Source organism: Periplaneta americana, chromosome 6, assembly GCF_040183065.1.
Source record: "Periplaneta americana isolate PAMFEO1 chromosome 6, P.americana_PAMFEO1_priV1, whole genome shotgun sequence".
NCBI lineage: Eukaryota > Metazoa > Arthropoda > Insecta > Blattodea > Blattidae > Periplaneta > Periplaneta americana.
Window position 1 is genome coordinate 73,073,904 of NC_091122.1, and position 8,009 is coordinate 73,081,912.

The 8,009-nt window shown below is 33.9% G+C and overlaps 1 long non-coding RNA gene across 1 annotated transcript; it reads right to left on the bottom strand.

Annotated features, from left to right (window-relative positions):
- Positions 1-330: 330 nt before the first annotated feature.
- Positions 331-3,928, bottom strand: LOC138702206 (uncharacterized). Its single transcript, XR_011332802.1, has 4 exons — positions 3,637-3,928; positions 2,000-2,108; positions 1,701-1,906; positions 331-464 (listed from the first exon to the last, which is right to left on the bottom strand). It is a non-coding gene; the product is annotated as an uncharacterized lncRNA (long non-coding RNA).
- Between the last annotated feature and the right edge of the window lie 4,081 nt (positions 3,929-8,009).

Sequence of the window (8,009 nt, forward strand, 5' to 3'; positions counted from 1 at the left end):
TCAGGATTAATGGAGAAGGGTGATGTAATTATTATATTGTTGTATAACATTATGGAATGCTGACAAGTTGATGTATTGAATCAGCATTACGCAATTCTAATATCCCGACTTCTGCCTCAGGACTAAGGGAATACTTCGACAAAGGACAGATTGCAAATAACTTTATTTTATTTCTTCATTATACAAATTTAACATAAATCACAGTTAGGCAACAACAAAAATACGCAATGAACAATCAACTGTATTATTTTCTGTGAAACAGCACACTTACTTTATTTTTCTGAAAAATACAAAGTAATTTAAAAAGAAAATAACTGTGGTTTTGGATATACATATTATGTTTGCTCCAGCATTTGCATCAGCCATAATTCTTAAATTAGTCATTATATTACCAAATTTCCAGACGTCCTCTTCCTTAACCAACCTCTTGATAATGTTTGGTGGCATCATGGGATCCTTTGAGACTAAAAGAAAGACAGAATTTGATTTAACACAGAAATTGTCAGTGTTAAAAGGGGATCTGTGCATGTTTAATATAAGAAAGTAATTACACATAGCCCCATTTAACAATAACTGAATTAATTTTTAATAGAATTATGGTGGACATTATGGTGACAACACTGGACTGGACAATTAATCATGTAAATATCAGTAGAAAAAGGGGGGGAAGGAATTAAAACTAAACTAAAAAATATATTATGTTGTACACAGAGTGAAAATTAATACTGCATAAATAACATTGTACCGGTATCTAAAATATGACATTGGGCTTTGAAACAGAAATGTTGAAAATAAGCCAAACTTTCAGTGCAATCTAGCTCTAGGATCTGGCAAGTTTTGTAGCAAAATACCACCCTCACAGAATTCTTTGCTTTTGAAGGTACACAAATCTAACTATATCATATTTCGTGAAAAAAAAATAGTGGTACTGATATAAAACATCATATTATCACACACTTTCACTTTCCTCTGAATTAATGGTGGCCTCTGATATGCCTGTCTAGGTGGAAGTCATTTTGCAAAATGTTAACCCTCATGGCATGGATGTCGGAGAGGTTGGTGTATCTGAGAGACCAACGAAATAAGCCTCACTGGCTTGATAGCTAATCCCTGGAAGTGAAACTCTATCATTAAGTCCTAAGCAACAGAAAAAACACAACTTGAATTTATCAATGATGAGATCGTCTAGCATCCTTGTATTTGAATGTACAGCAATCTATCTGTAGGCATGTCATATTTTGTTAAAAAAATAGTGGGTTTTTGTTATGAGGTGTCTGATCATCAGAGATATTTTCACTTTTCTTAAATTAGTGGTGGCCTCTGATGCACCTGTCCTGCTGTATGTCGTGCAAAATGGTAACCCTCATGGCCTGGATGGTGGAGAGGTTGGTGTATCGAAAACCAGCCTCCTATGACACACCTTGGGCAATGATTGTGTTGATAAATTGGTCTACACAACTCGCTTCATATGGCTGAATGACAAATAGTCAATTAACCACCATTGGGGGGGGGGGGAATTACTTATGAATTACTTACATTTAGAGAATCACCTTTCCAAGTGTCGTTTATTCCTGTTTGCATTGTCTGGCAATGGTAACCCCATTCTGTTTCAGTCATGTCTACAAAATTCACATTTAAACATAAATAATGCAATTTAACATCACAGTTCATTACTCAGATTCTACAGAAATTATATTTACCATTAACTGATCTCGTCTCCTTTTGTTGTGGGTTTGTATTCTGCAATTTTATTGTGGTAGAAAGCATTATCCATAACAATAATCGAAGGACCTAAATTTCTCAACCCAACAATAAGCTACCTTTCCACCCACTTCTGGATTGTATTCATGGCACCATAGTAATCTTGGCCAGTCTTCAAATTGGATGCAAAAAGTTAAATCTGCATCTATAAAAGAGACAAGATATTTAGATTCTAGATAGAACACATAATAAAAGTTACTACACTATATATAGTTTAATAGTATTGTAGTTATATTACCAGGTTCCAGCTTGTACAATGACCAGTCTTCCTTCCACAGCAGGTAGATGCATAACTCCTTGAACCTTACCACCAACGATACTGGTTTGCTCCATGAATGTGTTGCAGTCTATGAAATATACATGGAATTAATAATGTTACAACATTTATTCTCTTTACTATCTTAAAATATTGTAATAAAGCCTGCCATTCATAAAAATCCACGTTTCATCCAGAAAAACAACAGACTTTGGACCCTCACTTTTCATATTTCTCACATATTCTCTTAAAATTAATATTTTTACTTTCTCTTACTAATGTGAGATTGCCCTCTTTTTTCAATTTAAACCACATTTCCTTCAAAATTGTCCTTAATGACGAACGTGATCCTTCAAATGAAGTATGTATCATAGTTTGCTGTTACATGGCCCAGTACCAGCATGGCTGTTACTCTTTTTCCTGAACAGGAATGAAAATAGTACTGGTAGTGGTAAATAAGAAGTAATTATAAGAGTAAAGTCTACAGTCTTTTAACTTATTAAAATTAAAAAAAAAAAATGTTACTGCCATAATTTTCTTCATCTCGATTCGGTCTATCATATACAAATCTTGCAATGACTTCCTTGGAAAAATTATCTGATGCCAGTTATAGATTGTGGATATTTCTTGTTTTTCCCCGGTGTAGACAGCATATGCCTCTTTTCAGATTTGGTAATAATTATTTCTACTGCATTCTATGAATGCTGTGATAAAAGTATGGAGATTATATATTTTATTTACAGTATTTACTTACAAATGGCTTTTAAGGAACCCAGAGGTTTTTGCTGTCCTCACATAAGCCCACCATTCGTCCCTATCCTGAACAATATTAATCCAGTCCCTAGCATCATATTCCACCTTCCTCAAAATATTATCCTCCCATCTACGTCTTGGCCTCTCCAAAGGTCTTCAAACTAACTCTATATACATTTATGGACTCACTCATTCGTGCTACATACCCTGCCCACATCAAACGTCTGGATTTAATAATGTTAGGTGAAGAATATAATGCTTGCAGTTGTGCGTTGTGTAACTTTCTCCATTTTCCTGTAACTTCATCCCTCTTAGTTCCAAATATTTTCCTAAGAACCTTACACTCTAATACCCTTAACCTCTGTTCCCCTCTCAAAGTGAGAGTCCAATTTAATGCTTCTTATACATACATGCCTGTGGTGTAACAATATCTGGAACAAGTAAACATATAATATGCTCCTTTTTAATTATTCCTATAGCCTTAAAGATTATGGTAATACATTGAAGTACTTGGGACAATAATAAAAATATTCTTCTGCGTTATTGAATACGTATTTTTTTTTTACTTAATTTCTAACAAGAATATTTTTATACATACGAAAGGTTATCAGTGATGGGACTTTACTTTATTTGGGACTTGTATTTCTAAGTAAGCTTAAAATTTTTCAAAATTCAGTTGCATGTAAACTCAACCACATGCATTAGTTTATCATGAAGTTGCATTAGATTAGGTTACAGAAAAGTCTTCATACGTTAAATTATGTGTAAATATTTTTTAACACACTACCATGGATGCATCCTTATGGAATAAGATCTGTACTGATCCTGTCAAGTATTATCTATAAAAAACAGGTAGGCCTACTTACAAGAGATTTGCAATTCTTGCCATTAGAACCGCTTTGGTTTGACAGATATCTTCCTATTCTGCTTCAGCCTTCAATTGTCTGTACATATTAACCACTGCTTATTGTAAGCTGCTCTGTAACGAAAGTATTTTCTTTCTTGATGTAGGCCTATAAGTTCTTCAGACTCTTTCCTTCTGGACATGTTATAACCTTAAAATAAAGTGATTATTGCATTTTAAAATATGAACTACAATTAACCTAACTTCAACCTTGATTTTATTCACTTTCATTAGACTGAATATTTGTAAGGTTATGTAAAATTATATTATGTAATTCTCCAAAATAACTGCACCATAGGAGACACTGTTTTCCTTTGTTCCACTGACTTCTGTGAGATGATAACACGTGGTTTTAGTTTGGAGCTATAAATACTTTGAACATAAAAGTCATTTGATACCTGTATATTCTAATGGATAGTTGGAAGTTTTTATAACAGTAAACTAATAAACCACGTGTTTATCACTATATACATCTCTCATAAGCCAGTGAAACAGGCCTTCTTTGATGTAGCTTCTCTGGATAATACCTTATATTATGATAAAAATGTAATTGTTATATCATATAATTTATTTTTATATGGATAATGTTTTAAAGTTAAAATAATGCTCTTACCTCAGCAGAATCATCTGTAGGCCTAATTATAAATTTCACTATTCTAGAATATAAGTATGCCTATGTAATATAATATCTTAATACATACTAAATAACTGTGAATCTTAATACAACACAACATTCTAATATGTTAATTTATTGTAATATTGCAATGTAATGCTCCAAAATTTCTACTTACCTAGAAACATACCATACTGGTAGTTCTGATAATAACAATAATTGCACCACAGAGTTGTATTATGTGATGTGATGGAAATAGTAACTTCACGTACAACTCGTAATTACCGGAATATATTATATATATTATAATCGCGATATAAAATACACGCACAATATTACGTTTGAATAAATCTAGTGAATTTTAAATCGAGTAGCGGGTAGGCCTGAATAATAATTCCAAGTGTACCAACATAAGAACTACAAAATGACTAACTATCATGATATCTAGAACATGTGGGTGTTGAAGTAAGTGTTGCCAGTAGCGAAGTGAACCTGGGGGCTGCAGAAACACTAGATTTCAGCTGGTGATCACGTAATGGGGGGAAAATTTTGAAGTTGCATCTTAGTACCTAAAGATATGCTGTGCCGACAATACCCAGCTCCCTCAGGAACTGTCGAACGATATTGCAATTTAAAACTAAATTGCTCAAACACGTGACCAGTACTAAGCCACATAATTCCCAGCTTCAGATCTCTAATTTTTCCATTCATTTATCCTGTCATGATTGTTGTATGTACTTTTATAATTTAAATTATAAATCTTCATTGTTATCTTACAAATTGTTAGTGCATATTTTACTCATATCTTCTGAAGAAGATTTCTTTCTTCCTCATTTATGTTTAATTCTTCTTTGTGTGTATATGTACTTTTCCTCAGTGTTCTATAGTTATAATTTACGTTTTAATTTGTAATCCTTGTAATTTGTAATATTGGTTCATTTACCATTTGCATATTCATTGGATGTAACTTCTAAGCCTTATATTATTTTGTAATGTATGTTGGTATTACTTTACTCAACTTGTGCTTTTACGACTATATAAATTTTTTAGTGTTCTTTAAATATTAGATTCAATTATTAACTTGTATACTGTAAATTGTAGCAATTTCCTTTGTTTCTGGTTAAGTGCGAGGGAACGCCTAGTGGCCTTAACTTTGCCAGAGCAAGCACGTAAGTAAGCAAGCAAGCGAATAAACGAAAAAAACGAATGAGTGAATGAATGAACGAACGAACGAATAAATAAATAAACAAACAAAAAATAATTAGGCCTAATAACTATCAACCATCACTTACTCTTTCAATATTGTTTGTTATTATTATTATTATTATTATTATTATTATTATTATTATTATTACTACTACTACTATTATTATTGTCATTAATCTTAGTCACTTTTCCTTTCCACAATTAGGCCTAATAACTATCAACCATCATTTACTCTTTCAATATTCAATATTGTTTGTTATTATTATTATTATTATTATTATTATTATTATTATTATTATTATTATTATTATTACTACTACTACTACTACTACTACTACTACTACTACTACTACTACTATTATTATTATTGTCATTAATCTTAGTCACTTTTCCTTTCCACAATTAGGCCTAATAACTATCAACCATCATTTACTCTTTCAATATTGTTAGGAAACAACCGCTTTTACATAAATTATTCAGAAAATTGGTTAGGTCATTGTCGATAGGCTACTAACCACTATTAATATTAAAGGAGAAAAATCCGCTCCGAGGCCGGGAATCGAACCCGGGTCCTTGGTTCTACGTACTAAGCGCTCTAACCATTGAGCTACGCCGAAGTTCAATCCACAGCACGGATCGAATTTCTCTCCAGTGTTTTTCCCTTTGTGGCCTGACTCCAAGTTCGACATGTATGTTGACATCTTTATATTAAAACGCTGAAGATACGTAACAAAATCCAAGAAGTCTCTCTAAATTTATTAGATAAAGTATATAACGCGATAGTTAGATCTACAATTAGTTATGGGACAGAACTTTGAGGTTGGGGACGAACGGAAAAACTTAACCAGGTACAAAGCGACTTTTTAAAACGGTTAGCGGGGTTGGGGAGGGGAACGGCTAACAGCGGAATCCTAAGAGAATTCGGGCGCCATAGAGACTCAATAGAATGCAAGATAAAAGTTTTAAAGTACTACTTCAGGATTGTGCATGGAGATCAGTCTCTTAATAGAGCGGTCTGTTATAGGGAGCAACTGGAGAGGACAGACCAAGTAATCTGGGCAGATAGATTACACAGAGGGTTGGAAGATATAGGAATGGGATTTATAATCGGGGAAGATTGCAGGAACAAGCGAAATGTCTGGCGCAAAGTCAAGAAACGCCTGAAGGATATAGACAGGCAAATAACAGAAGGGGAATGCAGGGATAAGGTTGCTCTGGAGATCCAATCGATGATCAAAACAAATTGGGGATCCGAATTATATCTCTATGGAAGAAGCAGAGAAGGTAGATTGAGCTTAATTTGGTTTCGTCTAGGAGCCTGGAGGGCACTTAAAATCGTCAACGAAGAGGGGGCGAGAATATGTCTTATTTGCGGTAGAGGCGAGACATCACACCATATTTTATCGGAACGTGAAGCCACAGAAGCTCTGAGGAAACAATTCCTGCCAGAGTCCTTCATTACATCTAGCAGGGGGCACTTGGCACCATATGATCTATTAAATAACGCGGAAGTGTGGGAAAATTTGTGGCAAAAGTTCGACAGCTGAGGGTGGAACTGGCCGAGGGTGAGGGGGCCGAGGAAATAAGGAGAAGAGTTATTTATTAGTGTTGTAATGAGCAGTATTAACACTGAGCGAATGAGGTAATTAGGGGATAATGTTCTTTTTGTATTTATTGTGTTTTTTTTCTCTATTTGTTTTTTTATTGCGTGTGTATGTTTTTTATGTATTACCTTTATATTTATTATTTGGATTATTTGTTACAGTTTCAATAAAGAATTGAATTGAATTATTTATATACAATGGGGTCCACACCTGTGGAGTAACGGTCAGCGCGTCTGGCCGCGAAACCAGGTGGCCCGGGTTCGAATCCCGGTGGGAGCTAATTACCTGGTTGAGGTTTTTTCCGGGGTTTTCCCTCAACCCAATACGAGGAAATGCTAAGTAACTTTCGGTGCTGGACCCCGGGCTCATTTCACCGGCATTATCACCTTCATTTCATTCAGACGCTAAATAAACTAGATGTTGATACAGCGTCGTAAAATAACCCAATAAAATAAAAAAAATACTATATACAATGGGAGGTATGACGTGACTTCTTATGTAACAACTAGATGACAGCATAGTAAACCTGAGAAAAGTTGTTACCGTCAAAGCTTATAAGGCCGAGCAATCTGGGTATGTATTATGATCTAGGGTAATACCCAGAAATGAAACATATAAATATAATATTTCATTTATTCATGAAATCGATCACATTTTTTTCTTTAAATCAGTCTAAATTTTAAGAATTTCTTGGTTAGTACTGTATATTCGTTAAATTTTTACATGTGCTTATTAATATAGCCTAATATACTAATTGTATTCTTAGAGATAGAGATTCTTAGCGTCTCCTATCCAAATGCCTCTCTCTTCTTGACGTAATCAACCTTATTTCTATTAACCAGAAAATGTCGACCGAATCACAAAATTGTAACTGTTCAAAAAATTGCAGAGAAAATACTGCAGAAGATGCCT